Source organism: Pan paniscus, chromosome 11 (genome assembly GCF_029289425.2).
Source record: "Pan paniscus chromosome 11, NHGRI_mPanPan1-v2.0_pri, whole genome shotgun sequence".
In the NCBI taxonomy this organism is placed as follows: Eukaryota; Metazoa; Chordata; class Mammalia; order Primates; family Hominidae; genus Pan; species Pan paniscus.
Window position 1 is genome coordinate 591730 of NC_073260.2, and position 23468 is coordinate 615197.

At 48.1% G+C, this 23468-nt stretch overlaps 1 protein-coding gene and 1 long non-coding RNA gene across 2 annotated transcripts in view; one reads left to right on the top strand and one right to left on the bottom strand.

The window, feature by feature from the left end:
- LOC117975686 (nascent polypeptide-associated complex subunit alpha, muscle-specific form-like) overlaps positions 1 to 17814 on the bottom strand; it is a 40269-nt gene extending 22455 nt beyond the window's left edge. The window contains exons 1-9 of the mRNA XM_063593840.1: positions 17073 to 17814; positions 12508 to 12661; positions 7241 to 7431; positions 5122 to 5179; positions 4796 to 5028; positions 3829 to 4025; positions 1710 to 1767; positions 1384 to 1616; positions 417 to 613 (exon numbers count right to left, since the gene is read on the bottom strand). The gene's annotated coding sequence lies outside the window, so the exon portion shown is untranslated. The remainder of the gene's footprint in view (positions 1 to 416; positions 614 to 1383; positions 1617 to 1709; positions 1768 to 3828; positions 4026 to 4795; positions 5029 to 5121; positions 5180 to 7240; positions 7432 to 12507; positions 12662 to 17072) is intronic.
- Positions 16750 to 18829, top strand: LOC134728518 (uncharacterized). Its single transcript, XR_010108982.1, has 3 exons — positions 16750 to 16958; positions 18311 to 18414; positions 18696 to 18829. It is a non-coding gene; the product is annotated as an uncharacterized LOC134728518 (long non-coding RNA).
- The last annotated feature ends 4639 nt before the right edge of the window (positions 18830 to 23468 follow it).

Consider the following 23468-nt stretch of genomic DNA (forward strand, 5'->3'; position numbering starts at 1 on the left):
ACTCACTGCAGTCTCAGCCTCCCTGGGCTCAAGTGATCCTCCCACCTCAGCCTCCCAAGTTGCTGGGACTACAGGAACATGCCACCACACTAGGCTAATTCATGTGTTTTTCTGTAGGGATGGTGACTCCCCCTTTGTTTCCAAGGCCTATCGCAAACTCTTGGCCTCAAGCCATCCTCCTGCCTCAGCCTCCCAAAGTGTTGCGATTACCAGTGTGAGCCACCACACCTGGCCAGCTGCTACTTTTATCAATATTATTATTATTCCACTCAATTAAAAATTATTATTTTCAAGGCTATGCAACAGTATGTATCCTACAGCGTAATTGTAAAAACATATACAGTCGTCGTCCCTCAGTATACAGAATCAGTTCCAGCCCCCCATCTCTGCATATACCAAAATCCATGCCTACTCACGTTTCGCTGTCACCCTTCTGGAATCCACGTATACGAAAATTCCAAATATTAGTTGGGCATAGTGGCAAGCACCTGTAGTCTCAGCCACGTGGGAGGTTGAGGTGGGAGGATCGCTTCAGCCTGGAAGGTTGAGGCTGCGGTCAGCTGCGATAGCGCTACTACACTCCAGCCTTGGACAACAGAGGGAGACCCTGTCTCTGAAAAAAAAATAAATAAATAAAACAGGTTAGAAACTGTAATGAGGTCTGCTGGGCAAAATTCCATATAAGCAAAGTATAAATTAATAAAGCAAATTGTGATAAATTAGTACGATTGACTTTCTGGAGTTTCTGACAATAAAAGTAAGGAAAATGCAGAACACAAAGACAGAGAGCAAAAAGAGAAATTAGGAAAGCATTCTACATGTTGAATAGGAAGACACTGGCCATGTTCGTGCAGCGGCAGTATGTCGTGACATGACATACCTTGGAGAGAAGTTAACAGATGAGGAAGTTGATAAAAATCATCAGAGAAGCAAAATACTGGTAGCGACACTCAAGTAAACCATGAAATTTCCATAACTTATGTCAGCAAAGTGGGAATATTGTACAGTGTGTGTTGAAGTTCCTATACAACATTATTTATCTGCCTTTTCTTTGTTTGTAGGGAATGTAGATACGAAAAGTTCTTCTTGCTGTCAAAAGAATATGTGTGAATAAGTCATTTTAACTTATGCTTCTGTTTTTCTTTTATCTTCCTGCCATCATCCCACAGCCTTACTTTAGAAATTTTTTTTTTAGAAAACTGAACAAGTGCTCCTTGTGGTGGCACATACCTCGAGGATGGGAGGCAGGGGTGGAAGGGTCACTTGAGGCCATTAGTTTGACACCAGCCTGGCCAACAAAGTGACACCCCATGTCTACAAAACAATTTAAAAATTAGCCAAGTATCGTCATGTATACCTACAGTCCCAGCTACCTGAACTTACTGAGAAAGCTCAGGGCCTGGAGAGAAGGCTGGGAGGCAGGAGCTGGGTCTAAAGAGGCCATTGTAACGATGGAGCTGTGCCTGTGGAGGCTGTTGTGAGGCAGTAGCCTCATCTGCGGAGACTGCCGTGACGTAGGGTATGGGCCTAAATAGGCCATGGTGAGTCATGAGCTTGGTCTGTAGAGGCTGACTGGAGAAAGTTCTGGGCCTGGAGAGGCTGCCGGGAGGTAGGAGCTGGGCCAAAAGATGTAAGCACATTTGCATTTATTAGGCACTTTATTTCCATTATTACACTGTAATATATAATAAAATAATTATAGAACTCACCATAATGTAGAATCACTGGGCGTGTTAATCTTGTTTTCCTGCAACTGGATGGTCCCACCTGAGCGTGATGGGAGAAAGTGACAGATCAATAGGTATTAGATTCTCATAAGGACAGCGCGACCTAGATCCCTCACATGCACGGTTCACAACAGGGTGCGTTCTCCTATGAGAATCTAATGCTGCTGCTCATCTGAGAAGGTGGAGCTCAGGCGGGAATGTGAGCAAAGGGGAGTGGCTGTAAATACAGACGAAGCTTCCCTCACTCCCTCACTCGACACCGCTCACCTCCTGCTGTGTGGCTCCTTGCGGCTCCATGGCTCAGGGGTTGGGGACCCCTGCTCAAGTGCATCCAAAGCGACCCTTCCCACACCAGTCTTCACAGTGGTCAAGGGCAGCAACCACTTAGCTCCCAAGGCAATGTGCCTCAGCTGGCATTTCGTCACAATCAACAGTAAGTGGTAGCTTGAGTCACTGTGAGGTCACCTACTGGAAATCACCAGCATCCCATTTCCCACTGGCAAAGAGCTCAGCACTGCCCCCTGGGAAACCAAACCTATGCCCAAATCCCATCTGTGTGGGTTTATCTCCTGGGACCCTTCCTAACATATTAGTCAGAGTCCAATCAGGAAGCATAAACCACTCAAAAGTTTAAAGTGGTAAAATTTAGTACAGAGAATTATTCATTATAACAGGTGAACAGCATAATGAGAGATTGGCTAGCACAAAGTAAAGAGAACTCTAGAGAATATGGGACTAGCCCAGGCCAGGCATGGTGGCTCATGCCTGAAATTCCAGCCATTTGAGAAGCTAATGCAGGAGGATTGCTTAAGGCCAGGAGCTAGAGACCGGTCTGGACAACACAGTGAGACCCTTTCTCTATCCAAAAGAAGAAAAAAGTTAGCTGGGAGTGGAGGTGCACACTTGTAGTCCCAGCTACTCGGAATGCGGAAGTTTGAGCCTGGGAGGTCAAGGCTGCAGTGAGGCATGATTATGCCACTACAGTCCAGCCTGGTGACAGAGCAAGACCCTGTCTCAAAGAACAAAACAACAACAACCATTTACAGACAGAAAAGAAATAGAGCTAATTAGCTGAGGAAAGATGTTGAAATGTGACAAGTAGAGTAACATGAGGTCTTTTGTCTATGTAAAATAATCAAACAAAAAATGACTTACTAAATTATAATACCCTGTGCTGGCAAAGGTGCAGTGAAATGGGCACTTTCTTATACTATGAGGGGTGCTTAAATTGTGTATAAGCCTTCCAGGGTAAAGCCTGTCAATTTTTTAAAATAATGGAGACAGGGTCTCACCATACTGCCATACTGCCTCCTCCAACTCTTGGCCTCAAGCAATCCTCCTCTCTCAGCCTCCCAAAGTGCTAAGATTATAGCTGGGAGGCACCCAAAACCCTGTCGATTTACATCAAGGGTAATGAGAATGTCCATTCACCATGACTCACAGTAATCTTACTTCTGGGGAGACAATTCAATCTAAACAAAAGGTCATCTGTACACACACAGTAAAAATCTGGGAGTAACTGAAGACAGAGTTGGTAAGTGAAATAAGAAACAGTTATAAGAAATTAAACTATGGTATCCATAGGCACCTGGTATAAAAGGTCAGTTGATGTTAGCTGCTACTTTTTTGTTGTTTTGAGACAGGGTCTCACTCTGTCACCCAGGCTGGAGTGCAGAGGCCTGATCATGACTCACTGCAGTCTCAGCCTCCCTGGGCTCAAGTGATCCTCCCACCTCAGCCTCCCAAGTTGCTGGGACTACAGGAACATGCCACCACACTAGGCTAATTCATGTGTTTTTCTGTAGGGATGGTGACTCCCCCTTTGTTTCCAAGGCCTATCGCAAACTCTTGGCCTCAAGCCATCCTCCTGCCTCAGCCTCCCAAAGTGTTGCGATTACCAGTGTGAGCCACACCTGGCCAGCTGCTACTTTTATCAATATTATTATTATTCCACTCAATTAAAAATTATTATTTTCAAGGCTATGCAACAGTATGTATCCTACAGCGTAATTGTAAAAACATATACAGTCGTCGTCCCTCAGTATACAGAATCAGTTCCAGCCCCCCATCTCTGCATATACCAAAATCCATGCCTACTCACGTTTCGCTGTCACCCTTCTGGAATCCACGTATACGAAAATTCCAAATATTAGTTGGGCATAGTGGCAAGCACCTGTAGTCTCAGCCACGTGGGAGGTTGAGGTGGGAGGATCGCTTCAGCCTGGAAGGTTGAGGCTGCGGTCAGCTGCGATAGCGCTACTACACTCCAGCCTTGGACAACAGAGGGAGACCCTGTCTCTGAAAAAAAAATAAATAAATAAAACAGGTTAGAAACTGTAATGAGGTCTGCTGGGCAAAATTCCATATAAGCAAAGTATAAATTAATAAAGCAAATTGTGATAAATTAGTACGATTGACTTTCTGGAGTTTCTGACAATAAAAGTAAGGAAAATGCAGAACACAAAGACAGAGAGCAAAAAGAGAAATTAGGAAAGCATTCTACATGTTGAATAGGAAGACACTGGCCATGTTCGTGCAGCGGCAGTATGTCGTGACATGACATACCGTGGAGAGAAGTTAACAGATGAGGAAGTTGATAAAAATCATCAGAGAAGCAAAATACTGGTAGCGACACTCAAGTAAACCATGAAATTTCCATAACTTATGTCAGCAAAGTGGGAATATTGTACAGTGTGTGTTGAAGTTCCTATACAACATTGTTTATCTGCCTTTTGTTTGTTTGTAAGGAATGTAGATACGAAAAGTTCTTCTTGCTGTCAAAAGAATATGTGTGAATAAGTCGTTTTAACTTATGCTTCTGTTTTTCTTTTATCTTCCTGCCATCATCCCACAGCCTTACTTTAGAAATTTTTTTTTTAGAAAATTGAACAAGTGCTCCTTGTGGTGGCACATGCCTCGAGGATGGGAGGCAGGGGTGGAAGGGTCACTTGAGGCCATTAGTTTGACACCAGCCTGGCCAACAAAGTGACACCCCATGTCTACAAAACAATTTAAAAATTAGCCAAGTATCGTCATGTATACCTACAGTCCCAGCTACCTGAACTTACTGAGAAAGCTCAGGGCCTGGAGAGAAGGCTGGGAGGCAGGAGCTGGGTCTAAAGAGGCCATTGTAACGATGGAGCTGTGCCTGTGGAGGCTGTTGTGAGGCAGTAGCCTCATCTGCGGAGACTGCCGTGACGTAGGGTATGGGCCTAAATAGGCCATGGTGAGTCATGAGCTTGGTCTGTAGAGGCTGACTGGAGAAAGTTCTGGGCCTGGAGAGGCTGCCGGGAGGTAGGAGCTGGGCCAAAAGATGTAAGCACATTTGCATTTATTAGGCACTTTATTTCCATTATTACACTGTAATATATTATAAAATAATTATAGAACTCACCATAATGTAGAATCAGTGGGCGTGTTAAGCTTGTTTTCCTGCAACTGGATGGTCCCACCTGAGCGTGATGGGAGAAAGTGACAGATCAATAGGTATTAGATTCTCATAAGGACAGCGCGACCTAGATCCCTCACATGCACGGTTCACAACAGGGTGCGTTCTCCTATGAGAATCTAATGCTGCTGCTCATCTGAGAAGGTGGAGCTCAGGCGGGAATGTGAGCAAAGGGGAGTGGCTGTAAATACAGACGAAGCTTCCCTCACTCCCTCACTCGACACCGCTCACCTCCTGCTGTGTGGCTCCTTACGACTCCATGGCTCAGGGGTTGGGGACCCCTGCTCAAGTGCATCCAAAGCGACCCTTCCCACACCAGTCTTCACAGTGGTCAAGGGCAGCAACCACTTAGCTCCCAAGGCAATGTGCCTCAGCTGGCATTTCGTCACAATCAACAGTAAGTGGTAGCTTGAGTCACTGTGAGGTCACCTACTGGAAATCACCAGCATCCCATTTCCCACTGGCAAAGAGCTCAGCACTGCCCCCTGGGAAACCAAACCTATGCCCAAATCCCATCTGTGTGGGTTTATCTCCTGGGACCCTTCCTAACATATTAGTCAGAGTCCAATCAGGAAGCATAAACCACTCAAAAGTTTAAACTGGTAAAATTTAATACAGAGAATTATTCATTATAACAGGTGAACAGCATAATGAGAGATTGGCTAGCACAAAGTAAAGAGAACTCTAGAGAATATGGCACTAGCCCAGGCCAGGCATGGTGGCTCATGCCTGAAATTCCAGCTATTTGAGAAGCTAATGCAGGAGGATTGCTTAAGGCCAGGAGCTAGAGACCGGTCTGGACAACACAGTGAGACCCTGTCTCTATCCAAAAGAAGAAAAAAGTTAGCTGGGAGTGGAGGTGCACACTTGTAGTCCCAGCTACTCGGAATGCGGAAGTTTGAGCCTGGGAGGTCAAGGCTGCAGTGAGGCATGATTATGCCACTACAGTCCAGCCTGGTGACAGAGCAAGACCCTGTCTCAAAGAACAAAACAACAACAACCATTTACAGAAATAAAAGAAATAGAGCTAATTAGCTGAGGAAAGATGTTGAAATGTGACAAGTAAAGTAATATGAGGTCTTTTGTCTATGTAAAATAATCAAACAAAAAATGACTTACTAAATTATAATACCCTGTGCTGGCAAAGGTGCAGTGAAATGGGCACTTTCTTATGCTATGAGGGGTGTTTAAATTGTGTATAAGCCTTCCAGGGTAAAGCCTGTCAATTTTTTAAAATAATGGAGACAGGGTCTCACCATACTGCCATACTGCCTCCTCCAACTCTTGGCCTCAAGCAATCCTCCTCTCTCAGCCTCCCAAAGTGCTAAGATTATAGCTGGGAGGCACCCAAAACCCTGTCGATTTACATCAAGGGTAATGAGAATGTCCATTCACCATGACTCACAGTAATCCTACTTCTGGGGAGACAATTCAATCTAAACAAAAGGTCATCTGTACACACACAGTAAAAATCTGGGAGTAACTGAAGACAGAGTGGGTAAGTGAAATAAGAAACAGTTATAAGAAATTAAACTATGGTATCAATAGGCACCTGGTATAAAAGGTCAGTTGATGTTAGCTGCTACTTTTTTGTTGTTTTGAGACAGGGTCTCACTCTGTCACCCAGGCTGGAGTGCAGAGGCCTGATCATGACTCACTGCAGTCTCAGCCTCCCTGGGCTCAAGTGGTCCTCCCACCTCAGCTTCCCAAGTAGCTGGGACTACAGGAACATGCCACCACACAAGGCTAATTCATGTGTTTTTCTGTAGGGATGGTGACTCCCCCTTTGTTTCCAAGGCCTATCGCAAACTCTTGGCCTCAAGCCATCCTCCTGCCTCAGCCTCCCAAAGTGTTGCGATTACCAGTGTGAGCCACCACACCTGGCCAGCTGCTACTTTTATCAATATTATTATTTCACTCAATTAAAAATTATTATTTTCAAGGCTATGCAACAGTATGTATCCTACAGCGTAATTGTAAAAACATATACAGTTGTCGTCCCTCAGTATACAGAATGAGTTCCAGCCCCCCATCTCTGCATATACCAAAATCCATGCCTACTCACGTTTCGCTGTCACCCCTCTGGAATACACGTATACGAAAATTCCAAATATTAGTTGGGCATAGTGGCAAGCACCTGTAGTCTCAGCCACGTGGGAGGTTGAGGTGGGAGGATCGCTTCAGCCTGGAAGGTTGAAGCTGCGGTCAGCTGTGATAGCACTACTACACTCCAGCCTTGGACAACAGAGGGAGACCCTGTCTCAGAAAGAAAAACAAAATAAAACAGGTTAGAAACTGTAATCTAACCCTAACCCAGCGCCTTAACCCTAACCCTAACCCTAAACCTAACCCTAACCCCTAACTCCTAACCCCTACCCTAACCCTAAACCCTAACCCAAACACCAAACCCTAACCCTAAGCCTAACCCTAACCCCAAAGCCCAACCCGAACGCGAACCCGAACCCTAACCCTAACCAATAACCCTAACCCTAAACCTAAACCTAACTCTAACCCCTAACCCCTAACCCTAACCCCTAACCCCTAACCCTAACCCCTAACCCTAGCCCTAACCCTAACCCCTAATCCTAACCCTTACTGTTATCCTAACCCTACCCTAACCCTAACCCCTAACCCTAACCATACCCTAAACCTAACCCTAACCCCTAGCCCTAGCCCTAGCCCTCACCCTCACCGTCACCCGAACCCCAACCCCTAACCCCTACCCCCACCCCCACCCCCACCCTCACCCTCACCCTAACCCTCACCCTCACCCTAACCCTCACCCTCACCCTCTCCCTAACCCTAACCCTACCATGTGGTAGCAAATTGCTGCTACCACGACAGCATGGCCTGTCTGGGAATGCAGCCAGACCCAAAGAAGCAAACTGACATGGAAGGAAAGCAAAACCAGGCCCTGAGGACATCATTTTAGCCCTTACTCCGAAGGCTGCTCTACTGATTGGTCAATTTTTGCTTAGCTTGGTTTGGGGAGTTCTGACAGGCGTGCCACCAATTCTTACCGATTTCTCTCCACTCTAGACCCTGAGAAGCCCACGCGGTTCATGCTAGCAATTAACAATCAATCTCGCCCTATGTGTTCCCATTCCAGCCTCTAGGACACAGTGTCAGCCACATAATTGGTATCTCTTAAGGTCCAGCACGAGGTGGAGCACACGGTGGAGAGACAGATGCAGTGACCTGGAACCCAGGAGTGAGGGAGCCAGGACTGAGGCCCAACGCTCCCGAGAGGCATCCAGCCCTCCCTGGGCTGTGCCAGCAGCTTGGAGAACCCACACTCAATGAACGCAGCACTCCACTACCCAGGAAATGCCTTCCTGCCCTCTCCTCATCCCATCTCTGGGCAGGGGACATGCAACTGTCTACAAGGTGCCAAGTACCAGGACAGGAAAGAAAAGATGCCAAAAATCCAGGGCTGCCCTCAGAGAAGGGCAACCATGCAGTCCCCGTCTTAGCAAGGAAATACAATTTCCGAGGGAATGGTTTTGGCCTCCATTCTAAGTGCTGGACATGGGTTGGCCACAATCTGGAGCTGATGGCTCTTAAAGACCTGCGTCCTCTTCCCTTGGGCACATCTAGCACAACGATAAGCTCAAAAGGTGCATCCAGCACTTTGTTACTATTGGTGGCAGGTTCATGAATGGCAACCAAAGGCAGTGTACGGGTCAAGATCATCAACGGGGAAGACACAGCATTTCCTGAAGGCTTCCTAGGTGCCAGGCACTGTTCCATTCCTTTGAAGGCTTCCTAGGTGCCAGGCACTGTTCCATTCCTTTGAAGGTTTCCTAGGTGCCAGGCACTGTTCCATTCCTTTGAAGGCTTCCTAGGTGCCAGGCACTGTTCCATTCCTTTGCAGGCTTCCTAGGTGCCAGGCACTGTTCCATTCCTTTGAAGGCTTCCTAGGTGCCAGGCACTGTTCAATTCCTTTGAAGGCTTCCTAGGTGCCAGGCACTGTTCCATTCCTTTGAAGGCTTCCTAGGTGCCAGGCACTGTTCCATTCCTTTGCAGGCTTCCTAGGTGCCAGGCACTGTTCCATTCCTTTGCAGGCTTCCTAGGTGCCAGGCACTGTTCCATTCCTTTGAAGGCTTCCTAGGTGCCAGGCACTGTTCCATTCCTTTGAAGGCTTCCTAGGTGCCAGGCACTGTTCCATTCCTTTGCAGGCTTCCTAGGTGCCAGGCACTGTTCCATTCCTTTGAAGGCTTCCTAGGTGCCAGGCACTGTTCCATTCCTTTGAAGGCTTCCTAGGTGCCAGGCACTGTTCCATTCCTTTGCAGGCTTCCTAGGTGCCAGGCACTGTTCCATTCCTTTGAAGGCTTCCTAGGTGCCAGGCACTGTTCCATTCCTTTGCAGGCTTCCTAGGTGCCAGGCACTGTTCCATTCCTTTGAAGGCTTCCTAGGTGCCAGGCACTGTTCCATTCCTTTGCAGGCTTCCTAGGTGCCAGGCACTGTTCCATTCCTTTGCAGGCTTCCTAGGTGCCAGGCACTGTTCCATTCCTTTGCAGGCTTCCTAGGTGCCAGGCACTGTTCCATTCCTTTGCAGGCTTCCTAGGTGCCAGGCACTGTTCCATTCCTTTGCAGGCTTCCTAGGTGCCAGGCACTGTTCCATTCCTTTGCAGGTTTCCTAGGTGCCAGGCACTGTTCCATTCCTTTGCAGGCTTCCTAGGTGCCAGGCACTGTTCCATTCCTTTGCAGGCTTCCTAGGTGCCAGGCACTGTTCCATTCCTTTGCAGGCTTCCTAGGTGCCAGGCACTGTTCCATTCCTTTGCAGGCTTCCTAGGTGCCAGGCACTGTTCCATTCCTTTGCAGGCTTCCTAGGTGCCAGGCACTGTTCCATTCCTTTGCAGGCTTCCTAGGTGCCAGGCACTGTTCCATTCCTTTGCAGGCTTCCTAGGTGCCAGGCACTGTTCCATTCCTTTGAAGGCTTCCTAGGTGCCAGGCACTGTTCCATTCCTTTGAAGGCTTCCTAGGTGCCAGGCACTGTTCCATTCCTTTGCAGGCTTCCTAGGTGCCAGGCACTGTTCCATTCCTTTGCAGGCTTCCTAGGTGCCAGGCACTGTTCCATTCCTTTGAAGGCTTCCTAGGTGCCAGGCACTGTTCCATTCCTTTGAAGGCTTCCTAGGTGCCAGGCACTGTTCCATTCCTTTGAAGGCTTCCTAGGTGCCAGGCACTGTTCCATTCCTTTGAAGGCTTCCTAGGTGCCAGGCACTGTTCCATTCCTTTGAAGGCTTCCTAGGTGCCAGGCACTGTTCCATTCCTTTGAAGGCTTCCTAGGTGCCAGGCACTGTTCCATTCCTTTGAAGGCTTCCTAGGTGCCAGGCACTGTTCCATTCCTTTGAAGGCTTCCTAGGTGCCAGGCACTGTTCCATTCCTTTGAAGGCTTCCTAGGTGCCAGGCACTGTTCCATTCCTTTGCAGGCTTCCTAGGTGCCAGGCACTGTTCCATTCCTTTGAAGGCTTCCTAGGTGCCAGGCACTGTTCCATTCCTTTGCAGGCTTCCTAGGTGCCAGGCACTGTTCCATTCCTTTGAAGGCTTCCTAGGTGCCAGGCACTGTTCCATTCCTTTGAAGGCTTCCTAGGTGCCAGGCACTGTTCCATTCCTTTGAAGGCTTCCTAGGTGCCAGGCACTGTTCCATTCCTTTGAAGGCTTCCTAGGTGCCAGGCACTGTTCCATTCCTTTGAAGGCTTCCTAGGTGCCAGACACTGTTCCATTCCTTTGAAGGCTTCCTAGGTACCAGGCACTGTTCCATTCCTTTGCATGTTTTGATTAATTTAATATTTACAATAATTCTACCAGGAAGCTACCATTATTACCACAACTTCACAAATGAGAACACTGAGGCTTAGAGGGGGTGGGTTGTCCAAGGTTACAGAGGAAGAAAACAGGGGAGCTGGATCTGAGCCAAGGCATCAACTCCAAGGTAACCCCTCAGTCACTTCAGTGTGTGCCCCCTGGTTACTGGGACATTCTTGACAAGCTTGGGGCAAGCCGGTGAGTCAGTGGGGCAGGACTTTCAGGAAGAGGTGGGTTCCCAGTTGGTGACAGAAGAGGAGGCTGCAAAGTGAAGGAGCAGGGGCTCCAGGTCTGACGACAACCAGGGAAGGGACAGGGCAGGGATGACTTGGACCACGAGAGGCACCCGAGTCAGGCAGTCACATACTTCCCGCTGGGGTCTACCATGTGAGGCATGGTGTGGGATCCTGGGAAGGAGACCAAGCCTCATTTCAGGTTGCTCATGGCCAAAGACAGGACCTGTGTACCCGACAACCCCTGGGACCTTTGCCAAAAAAACAGCAAACACCATTCACTCACTCATGTTAGATAAACACTGAGTGAAGTCACTGGAGCCCAAGGACTGTGCGAGGTCAGCGCTGCCAATACAAGAAGCTGCACCCCTCCAGCTCGCCTCCCTCAATGGCCACTCCGTGCTCCAGCCATGCTGGCTTCCTTTTAGGTCCTCCACCTCCAGGCTGTAGTTCATGTGCTTCTTTCTGGAATGTTCTTCCCAACCTACCCACTCAACCCTCAGACTTTACCATAAATGTCATTTCCTCACATCTGCCTTCCCTGACCTGAGACCAAGCCAGGCTTCCCATGACGAGCCTCACAGTACCCCATCTCCCCTGAACAGATGCAGTAATAACCTACATAACCCGGGGCCATGATCTATGGCTTTGAATCCTGGCTCTGTCACTTGGCCAGGTCTCTCAGGCTTTCTGTGCCTCAGTTTCCTCATCTATAAAATGAGATGACGGCAGTGCCTGCTCATGAAGTGTGAGTTAATGCACTCAAATCAATGGTGGTGCACGGTTTATATGAATATTAGTGATTACAAAATATTATCAATAGACCCTGTCACAACTGTTATTGAAGAACTAATCACGTATTGCTTATTTAGGTCTTTCTCTCCTGCCAGAATGTGTGCTCCATGGAGAGGTATGTTGCCTTATCCGTGGCTGGATATATAGAGATTCCCACATTGCCTTGCACACGAGCACTGCTGGGTAAATATTTGCTGGCTGCAGGAAAACGTGAAGGAATAGGCCCTCCAGTGGGAGGAAAAGCACGAGTTGTGAGAGCAGAGCCACCACAGGAAACCAGGAGGCTAAGTGGGGTGGAAGGGAGTGAGCTCTCGGACTCCCAGGAGTAAAAGCTTCCAAGTTGGGCTCTCACTTCAGCCCCTCCCACACAGGGAAGCCAGATGGGTTCCCCAGGACCAGGATTCCCCAAGGGGGCTGCTCCCAGAGGGTGTGTTGCTGGGATATCCCAGGACAGGGATGGCCCTCTCATCAGGTGGGGGTGGGTGGCAGCACCCACCTGCCGAAGATGTCTCCAGAGACCTTCTGCAGGTACTGCAGGGCATCCGCCATCTGCTGGACGGCCTCCTCTCGCCACAGGTCTGGCTGGATGAGGGGCACGGCATAGGTCTGACCTGCCAGGGAGTGCTGCATCCTCACAGGAGTCATGGTGCCTGTGGGTGGGAGCTGGAGCATCAGAGCCACCCACGACCACCTGCACCCACCCACCACAGGGCAGGGTGGTGTTGAGACAACACAGCCCTCATCCCAACTATGCACATAGCTTCAGCCTGCACAGATAGGGGAGGAGGGGACAGAGCATTTGCTGAGAGGCCAGGAGCGCATAGATGGGACTCTGCTGATGCCTGCTGAGTGAATGAGGGAAAGGGCAGGACCAGGGACTGGGGAATCTGTAGGGTCAATGGAGGAGTTCAGAGAAGGTGCAACATTTCTGACCCCCTAGAAGTTGCTTGCTACCTGCCAGGCACCCTTTCCATACATTGTCTCAGTTCAGCTCCCTACCTTGGATAAACAAGAAACCTTGGTTGCGGAGGAAAAAAGAGGCTGGAAACAAAGGGGTAGAAATGGGGTAGTGGGGGAGATTGCCTGATCAACTGCCAAATGGTACCCAGTTCTGGAAAAGCACAAAAAATGTGCACACACCGGTTCTTCCCACTTTAACCCCTGAGGAATTTGAGGCCTGCTCCTGAAACAGACCGGGCAGTGGCTAGTGACTCTAGGTATAGGAGTATCCAGCCCTGCTCACCCAGGCTAGAGCTTAGGGGGCCAAGAGGAAAGAGGTGCCTGTGGGAGTGGAGGACAGGAAGGAAAAACACACCTGGAATTGCAAAGTGAGGGCAAAGTCTATTTATATTGGGTTTAATTAACTCCTCTCCCTGGTGCCACTAAAGCAGCAATCACACTGCAGACAGCACTGATTTGATTGGCAAGAGATGCACCAGGCAGAATATTAAGGGACCAGGCCCCTATAAATAGGCCTAATCATAGCCCCTCGCTGGAAAATGCTAAGGAAGACATTAATCAGGCCTGGCACTATGCCCTAGACCTGCTCCCCTAGGCACTACAGTGGGGCCCTTGGTTGCAACACAAGTAGGTAGGGATGGATGAGTCTGGTATGAAGGGCCTAGGAGATTTCATTTGGGTTTAAAATGCTGTGACCTTGAGTAAGTTGCCGTCTCTGAATCTGATCCTTTCCATTTCCCATTCTCCAAACTGAGAACTAGCACTGCTGAGACATGGTTATTCCCAATAATAATTTGTATATTTTACATAACATACCACACCAACATCTTCACCCAGCTGGAGCCTATTCCTTTGCTCCCCCTGCTGGCTTCCCCAGCCCTCCCTTCTGCCCTCCTCAGGCCAGCACTTTTCAGTGAGTTCCTCCTTTGCATACAGGCTTTCCAGATCTGTACTTGCCTTGAATACTCATCAGAGCCCAGGAGTTACTCCTCACCTCCCACTTATTTTTCCTCCCATCAAATAACTAAAGCATGGCCAGCTGATGCCCAGCCAACTGAGAAACCTAACCCTCTGAGACCACCACATCCCTTTCAAGCATGTTCCTCCCTCCTCTTCTTTGTATTTATACTGACGCAAGTTTGCTGGCTGTCCTAACTTATTTCTGTGCCTCAGTTCTCCCATATGTAAGATCACAAAGGGGGTGAAGATGCAAGATATTTCCTGTGCACATCTTCAGATGAATTTCTTGTTAGTGTGTGTGTGTTTGCTCACACATATGCGTGAAAGAAGAGTACATACACAAATCTCAAAAAGGAGGCAGCAAGCCCGTTCAAGAATGGGACTGAATACACCTGATGAGTGGTTTACTTTCTGTCTGCAAACATCTACTGATCATCTATTAGGTGCAGGCCATGATCACAACAAAGACGAATAAGACACTACACTAGCCAGGGAGAGTCTCAAAAACAACTAAACTCAAATTAAATTCATTCTACTCCAGTCATGAGTACAAAGCTAAGGAGTGACAAATCCCTCTTGGAGTTAGGGGAGTCAGGAAAAAGCTCTTAGCAGAATGTGTGCCTCTCGGCCGGGCACAGCGGCTCACGCCTGTAATCCCAGCACTTTGGGAGGCGAAGGCAGGCAGATCACCTGAGGTCAGGAGTTCGAGACCAGTCTGACCAACATGGTGAAACTCCATCTCTACTAAAAATACAAAATTAGCCAGGCGTGGTGGTGCATGCCTGTAATCCCAGCTACTCGGGAGGCTGAGGAAGGAGAATCACTTGAACCGGGGAGGTGGAGGTTGCAGTGTGCTGAGATCGCGCCATTGCACTCCAGCCTGGGCAACAAGGGTGAACCAGGTCCAGGAAGAAGGTGCAAAGACAGCATTCCAGGTAAAAGAAACAGCTTGAACAAAAAGTGTGTAGGGGAACAGCAAGCGGTCTTGAGTGCTGAGGGTACAATCATCCTTGGGGAAGTACTAGAAGAAAGAATGATAAACAGAGGCCAGTTTGTTAAAAACACTCAAAATTAAAGCTAGGAGTTTGGACTTGTGGCAGGAATGAAATCCTTAGACCTGTGCTGTCCAATATGGTAGCCACCAGGCACATGCAGCCACTGAGCACTTGAAATGTGGATAGTCTGAATTGAGATGTGCCATAAGTGTAAAATATGCACCGAATTTCAAAGACTAGAAAAAAAGAATGTAAAATATCTTATTATTTTATATTGATTACATGCTAAAATAACCATATTTGGGATATACTGGATTTTAAAAATATATTACTAATTTCATCTGTTTCTTTTTACTTTTAGAAATCACATATGTGACTTAAATATTTCTTTTTCTTTCCTCTCACTCAGCGTCCTGTCATTCCAAAGAAATGAGTCTCTGCTCTTTCTGGGCAGGAGATATCCTAGAATGGACTCTGACCTAAGCATCAAAATTAATCATCATAACGTTATCATTTTATGGCCCCTTCTTCCTATATCTGGTAGCTTTTAAATGATGACCATGTAGATAATCTTTATTGTCCCTCTTTCAGCAGACGGTATTTTCTTATGCTACAGTATGACTGCTAATAATACCTACATACGTTAGAACCATTCTGACTCCTCAAGAATCTCATTTAACTCTTATTATCAGTGAATTTATCATCATCCCCAATTTTAGATAAGGAAATGGGGTTAGAAAGACCAAATAACATTTTTTCAACATCAAAACACTAGCTTGAGATCAAGCCCAGACTTGGACCTGTTGTCTGAATTCCAAGCTTTTTGTTATTTATTGATATGTTTTGTTGTTTTCATGCAATAATGCAAATCTTAGCCCAAACATTTTGTTAGTAGTACCAACTGTAAGTCACCTTATCTTGATACTTTGTCTTTATGTAAACCTAAATTAGATCTGTTTTTGATACTGAGGGAAAAACAAGGGACTCTAACACTAACCAGCCCGTAGTGTGTGGTCAACACTTTCGTTACTTTAGTATACATCACCCCAATTGTTTGTCTTCACCACACATTTTGGAGTTAGGTAGTACTATCTATTTTTACAAAGAAAATCCAGGCACAAAGGGGTTGATTAGCAATTATCTTTTGAAAAGCCTGTAGTGCTCATCTGAAGAAGTGATGGACCACCTCTTATTTAGTGGACAGACAATAACTAGTTGAGAAGACAGGGGATTTTGTTGGCGGAAAAAAAAATTTATCAAAAGTCGTCTTCTATCGGAGTTTTATGAGAAACCCTAGCTCCTCAGTTCCACAGTGGGTAACTGCAATTCATTCTAGGTCTGCGATATTTCCTGCCTATCCATTTTGTTAACTCTTCAATGCATTCCACAAATGCCTAAGTATTCTTTAATAATGGTGGTTTTTTTTTTTGCATCTATGAAGTTTTTTCAAATTCTTTTTAAGTGACAAAACTTGTACATGTGTATCGCACAATATTTCTAGTCGACAGCACTGCTTTACAGAATGTAAACCGCGCACTCCCAGGAACATGCAGACACCGCACGCCTCTTTGGGACCACGGTTCATACTTTCGGAGTGCTCGGAGCCCTTCCTCCAGACCGTTCTCCCACTCCCCGCTCCAGGGTCTCTCCCGGAGTTACAGGCCTCGCTGTAGGCCCCGGGAACCCAACGCGGTGTCAGAGAAGTGGGGTCCCCTACGAGGGACCAGGAGCTCCGGGCGGGCAGCAGCTGCGGAAGAGACGCGCGAGGCTTCCCAGAACCCGGCCGGGGCGGGAAGACGCAGGAGTGGGGAGGCGGAACCGGGACCCCGCAGAGCCCGGGTCCCTGCGCCCCACAAGCCTTGGCTTCCCTGCTAGGGCCGGGCAAGGCCGGGTGCAGGACGCGGCTCCAGGGAGGAAGCTCCGGGGCGAGCCCAAGACGCCTCCCGGGCGGTCGGGGCCCAGCGGCGGCGTTCGCAGTGGAGCCGGGCACCGGGCAGCGGCCGCGGAACACCAGCTTGGCGCAGGCTTCTCGGTCCGGAACGGTCCCGGGCCTCCCGCCCGCCTCCCTCCAGCCCCTCCGGGTCCCCTACTTCGCCCCGCCAGGCCCCCACGACCCTACTTCCCGCGGCCCCGGACGCCTCCTCACCTGCGAGCCGCCCTCCCGGAAGCTCCCGCCGCCGCTTCCGCTCTGCCGGAGCCGCTGGGTCCTAGCCCCGCCGCCCACAGTCCGCCCGCGCCTCCGGGTCCTAACGCCGCCGTTCACCCTCCGCTGCGCCCTCCCCGAGCGCGGCTCCAGGACCCCGTCGACCCGGAGCGCTGTCCTGGCGGGCCGAGTCGCGGGCCTGGGCACGAAACTCACGCTCACTCCGAGCTCCCGACGTGCACACGGCTCCCATCCGTTGTCTTCCGAGCGCAGGGCCGCCCGTGCTTTCTGCTCTGCAGACCCTCTTCCCAGACCTCCGTCCTTTGTCCCATCGCTGCCTTCCCCGCAAGCTCAGGGCCAAGCTGTCCGCCAGCCTCGGCTCCTCCGGGCAGCCCTCGCCCGGGGTGCGCCCCGGGGCAGGACCCCCAGCCCAGGCCCAGGGCCCGCCCCTGCCCTCCAGCCCTACACCTTGACCCGCTTTCCTGCCTCTCTCAGCCTACCTGACCTTGTCTTTACCTCTGTGGGCAGCTCCCTTGTGATCTGCTTAGTTCCCATCCCCCTTTAAGAATTAAATAGAGAAGCCAGACGCAAAACTACAGATATCGTATGAGTCCACTTTTGTGAAGTGCCTAGAATAGTCAAAATTCACAGAGACAGAAGCAGTGGTCGCCAGGAATGGGGAAGCAAGGCGGAGTTGGGCAGCTTGTGTTCAATGGGTAGAGTTTCAGGCTGGGGTGATGGAAGGGGTGCTGGAAATGAGTGGTAGCGACGGCGGCGCAACAGTGTGAATCTACTTAATCCCACTGAACTGTATGCTTAAAAATGGTTTAGACGGTGAATTTTAGGCTATGTATGTTTTACCACAATTTTTAAAAAGCTAGTGAAAAGCTGGTAAAAAGAAAGAAAAGAGGCTTTTTAAAAAAGTTAAATATATAAAAAGAGCATCATCAGTCCAAAGTCCAGCAGTTGTCCCTCCTGGAATCCGTTGGCTTGCCTCCGGCATTTTTGGCCCTTGCCTTTTAGGGTTGCCAGATTAAAATACAGGATGCCCAGTTAGTTTGAATTTTAGATAAACAACGAATAATTTCGTAGCATAAATATGTCCCAAGCTTAGTTTGGGACATACTTATGCTAAAAAACATTATTGGTTGTTTATCTGAGATTCAAAATTAAGCATTTTATATTTTATTTGCTGCCTCTGGCCACCCTACTCTCTTCCTGACACACTCTCCCTCTCCCAGTTTTGTCCGCCTTCCTTGCCTCCTCTTCTGGGGGAGTTAGATCGAGTTGTAACAAGAACATGCCACTGTCTCACTGGCTGCAGCGTGTGGTCCCCTTACCAGAGGTAAGGAAGAGATGGATCTCCACTCATGTTGTAGACAGAATGTTTATGTCCTCTCCAAATTCTTATGTTGAAACCCTAACCCCTAATGTGATGGTATGTGGAGATGGGCCTTTGGTAGGTAATTACGGTTAGATGAGGTCATGGGGTGGGGCCCTCATTATAGATCTGGTAAGAAAAGAGAGCATTGTCTCTGTCTCCCTCTCTCTCTCTCTCTATGTCATTTCTCTCTCTCTCTATCTCATTTCTCTCTCTCTCTCTCTCCTCTGTCTTTTCCCACCAAGTGAGGATGCGAAGAGAAGGTGGCTGTCTGCAAACCAGGAAGAGAGCCCTCACCAGGAACCCGTCCAGCTGCCACCTTGAACTTGGACTTCCAAGCCTCCAGAACTGTGAGGGATAAATGTATGATTTTAAAGTCGCCCAGTGTGTGGTATTTTGTTTTGACTAATACAACCTGAAAACATTTTCCCCTCACTCCACCTGAGGAATATCTGAGTGGCTTAATGTACTCAGGACACAACAAAGAAATGTCCCATGCACAAGGTGCACCCATGCCTGGGTAAAGCAGCCTGGCACAGAGGGAAGCACACAGGCTCAGGGCTCTGCTATTCATTCTTTGTGTGACCCTGGGCAAGCCATGAATGGAGCTTCAGTCACCCCATTTGTAATGGGATTTAATTGAGCTTGCCCTGCCTCCTTCTGAGGGCTGTAGAGAAAAGATGTCAAAGTATTTTGTAATCTGGCTGGGCGTGGTGGCTCATGCCTGTAATCCCAGCACTTTGGTAGGCTGACGCGAGAGGACTGCTTGAGCCCAAGAGTTTGAGATCAGCCTGGGCAATATTGTGAGATTCCATCTCTACAAAAATAAAATAAAATAGCCAGTCATGGTGTCACACACCTGTAGTCCCAGCTACATGGGAGGCTGAGGCGGGAGGATCACTTGATCTTGGGAGATCGAGGCTGCAGTGAGCTATGATTGTACCACTGCACTCCAGGCTGGGCGACAGAGAGAGACCCTGTCTCAGAAAAAAGAAAAAGTACTTTGTAATCTGTAAGGTTTATTTCAACACACACAAAAAAAGTGTATATGCTCCACGATGCCTGTGAATATACACACACACTACATCATATACCAACCCTGGCTGTGTCTTCTCACAAATGCGCTGCTGGGCACCACCCCCAGTTCTAGAACCTGTGAATATACACACACACCACATCATATACCAAGCCTGGCTGTGTCTTCTCACAAATGCGCTGCTGGGCACCACCCCCAGTTCTAGAACCTGTGAATATACACACACACCACATCATATACCAAGCCTGGCTGTGTCTTCTCACAAATGCGCTGCTGGGCACCACCCCCAGTTCTAGAACCTGTGAATATACACACACACCACATCATATACCAAGCCTGGCTGTGTCTTCTCACAAACGCGCTGCTGGGCACCACCCCCAGTTCTAGAACCTGTGAATATACACACACACCACATCATATACCAAGCCTGGCTGTGTCTTCTCACAAACGCGCTGCTGGGCACCACCCCCAGTTCTAGAACCTGTGAATATACACACACACCACATCATATACCAAGCCGGGCTGTGTCTTCTCACAAACGCGCTGCTGGGCACCACCCCCAGTTCTAGAACCTGTGAATATACACACACACCACATCATATACCAAGCCGGGCTGTGTCTTCTCACAAACGTGCTGCTGGGCACCAACCCTAGTTCTAGAACGTGTGAATATACACACACACCACATCATATACCAAGCCGGGCTGTGTCTTCTCACAAACGCGCTGCTGGGCACCACCCCCAGTTCTAGAACTTGTGAATATACACACACACCACATCATATACCAAGCCTCGCTGTGTCTTCTCACAAACGCGCTGCTGGGCACCACCCCCAGTTCTAGAACCTGTGAATATACACACACACCACATCATATACCAAGCCTGGCTGTGTCTTCTCACAAATGCGCTGCTGGGCACCACCCCCAGTTCTAGAACCTGTGAATATACACACACACCACATCATATACCAAGCCTGGCTGTGTCTTCTCACAAACGCGCTGCTGGGCACCACCCCCAGTTCTAGAACCTGTGAATATACACACACACCACATCATATACCAAGCCTGGCTGTGTCTTCTCACAAATGCGCTGCTGGGCACCACCCCCAGTTCTAGAATCACACCAGCCAGTTCACCCTCCAGATGGTTCACCCTCAACTTCCTAAAAGTTCTTTACCTAATCTACTGACAAGCTCATCCGCTACCTAATTTTAAAGATTTCCTAGGAGCTGCAGTGGGAATCCTGGACCTCAGCCTGGACCAAGACCAGCTGCAGGTCATTCTCATGTGTGGACACGGAAGCCCTGCCTGCCTTTGCTGGCCAGCTGGACTGAGTGGGCCTGGGAAATTAAGTCTGCAGGGTTGGTCCCAGGCAGTCTTGCTGAAGCTTGCCACATCCCCCAGCCTCCTGGATTTGCCAGGATCCAAGAGCATGGACTTTAGGAATTCCTGGTGGAGGAGTGAAGAAAATGTGACAGGGTGTCCTAAGCCCCGATCTACAGGAAGAAAACTGGAAATAAGACTGAGGACTTAGTTTAAGATGTTCCTACTCAGCCTCTAGCTTTTGTGCTACAGTTCTGGGAACAGACTCCTCTCTCCTGAAAACCACTTCCCTCTGCAGCATTAAATTTCACCAAGATGTCTTGCTTGTGGAAAGACTTCCAAGGATGCCTGGAGAGAGGAGGATGGAAATGTCCCGCTCTCTAAACAGATAGACAGATGCAGCCAGACAGAAAATAGTTTATCTTGCTGAGGTTTCTAATTTGAAAGAGGCCTGGGTCTAGAAGTCTACCCAGAGGGCTCTGTGTTGTGCAGGCAAAGATAAGAACCTTCCCTGTGGGAGTTCCAGAGCCAGTTTTCATAAACACCCATCGGTGACTGTGTTCAGAGTGAGTTCACACCATCCTGACCTGCCCTGAGTTAGACCTTACATGGTCTTCCTCCTCTAGGAAGCCTCTGCAGCCCAGGAACCTCCCCTTATCTGAAATGAACAGCATTTGAAGCTTCACCAGACAGACCAGACAGCTTAGCCCTCGTGTTGTGCCACGTGGGTTGTTCTCTGAGAGGCAGGAGAGCATAGTGGTTACTAGGAAGGGGAGGACTTTGGGACTAGACTGCCTCGGCTGGAGTCCTCTTTCTGCTTCATAGCCACGTGATCCTAGGCATGTTACCTGTGCCTCAGTTTTCACTCTATCAATATGTAATAACTGAATCTGTCCTTGTGGTGAGGATTCAGTGAGTTAACATATTTGAAGTGCTTAAAAATGAGGCTTGTGTCCATACATTAATGAGTGAATACACACATGGTGATATGGACATACAGTGGAGTATTAGTCATAAAAAGGAAGGCAGAGCTGATCCATGGCACCATGTGACTGAACCTCAAAAGCATTAGGTTAAGTGGAAGAAGCCAGACACAGGTCACCTATTGTGTAATTCCATTTATAGGAAATATACAGAATATGTAAATCCGTGGAGAAAGAAAGCCAATTTCCAGGGGCTAAGGGGAGGGGAGAATGGGAAGTGGCTGCTTCATGGGTACAAGGTTTCATTTTGAGGTGATGAAAATGTTTTGGAACTACACAGAGATAGTGTTGGCACAACATGGTGAATGTACTGAATGCCACTGATTGTTCACTTTAAAATGGTCAAACCTATGTGAATTTCACCTCCATTAAAAAAAAAAAAAAAGGACCAGATGTGGTTGCTCACACCCATAATCCCAACACTTTGGAAAAAGGTGAAAGATTTTTTTTTTCTTTTTTTTTATATACTTAAGTTCTAGGGTACATGTGCATAATGTGCAGGTTGGATACATAGATATGCGCGTGCCATGTTGGTTTGCTGCACCCATCAACTTGTCATTTACATTAGGTATTTCTCCTAATGCTATCCCTCCCCCAGCCCCCCACCCACTGACAGGCCCCAGTGTGTGATGTTCTCTGCCCCATGTCCAAGCGTTCTCACTGTTCAATTCCCACCTGTGAGTGAGAACATGCAGTGTTTGGTTTTCTGTCTTTGTGATAGTTTGCTCAGAATGATGGTTTCCAGCTTCATCCATGTCCCTGCAAAGGACATTAACTCATCCTTTTTAATGGCTGCATAGTATCCCATGGTATATATGTGCCACATTTTCTTAATCCAGTCTGTCATTAATGGACATTTGGGTTTGTTCAAAGTCTTTGCTATTGTGAATAGTGCCACAATAAACATACATGTGCATGTGTCTTTATAGTAGCACGATTTATAATCCTTTGGGTATATACCCAGTAATGCGATTGCTGGGTCAAATGGTATTTCTAGTTCTAGATCCTTGAGGAATCACCACACTGTCTTCCACAATGGTTGAACTAATTTACACTCCCACCAACAGTGTAAAAGCGTTCCTATTTCTCCACATCCTCTCCAGCATCGGTTGTTTCCTGACTTTTTTTTTTTTTTTTTTTGAGACAGAGTCTTGCTCTGTCACCCAGGCTGGAGTGCAGTGGCGTGATCTCACCTCACTGCAAGCTCCGCCTCCCGGGTTCACGCCATTCTCCTGCCTCAGCCTCCGGAGTAGCTGGGACTACAGGCACCCACCACCAAGCCTGGCTAATTTTGTTTCCTGACTTTTATGATTGCCATTCTAATTGGTGTGAGGTGGTATTTCACTGTGGTTTTGATTTACATTTCTTTGATGGACAAGTGATGATGAGCATTTTTTCATGTGTCTGTTGGCTGCATAAATGTCTTCTTTTGAGAAGTGTCTGTTCATATCCTTTGCCCACTTTTTGAGGGGGTTGTTTGGTTTTTTCTTGTAAATTTGTTTGAGTTCTTTGTAGATTCTGATTATTAGCCCTTTGTCAGATGGTAGATTGCAAAAATTTTCTCCCATTCTGTAGGTTGCCTATTGACTCTGCTGATAGTTTATTTTGCTGTGCAGAAGCTCTTTAGCTGAATTAGATTGCATTTGTCTGTTTTGGCTTTTGTTGCCATTGCTTTTG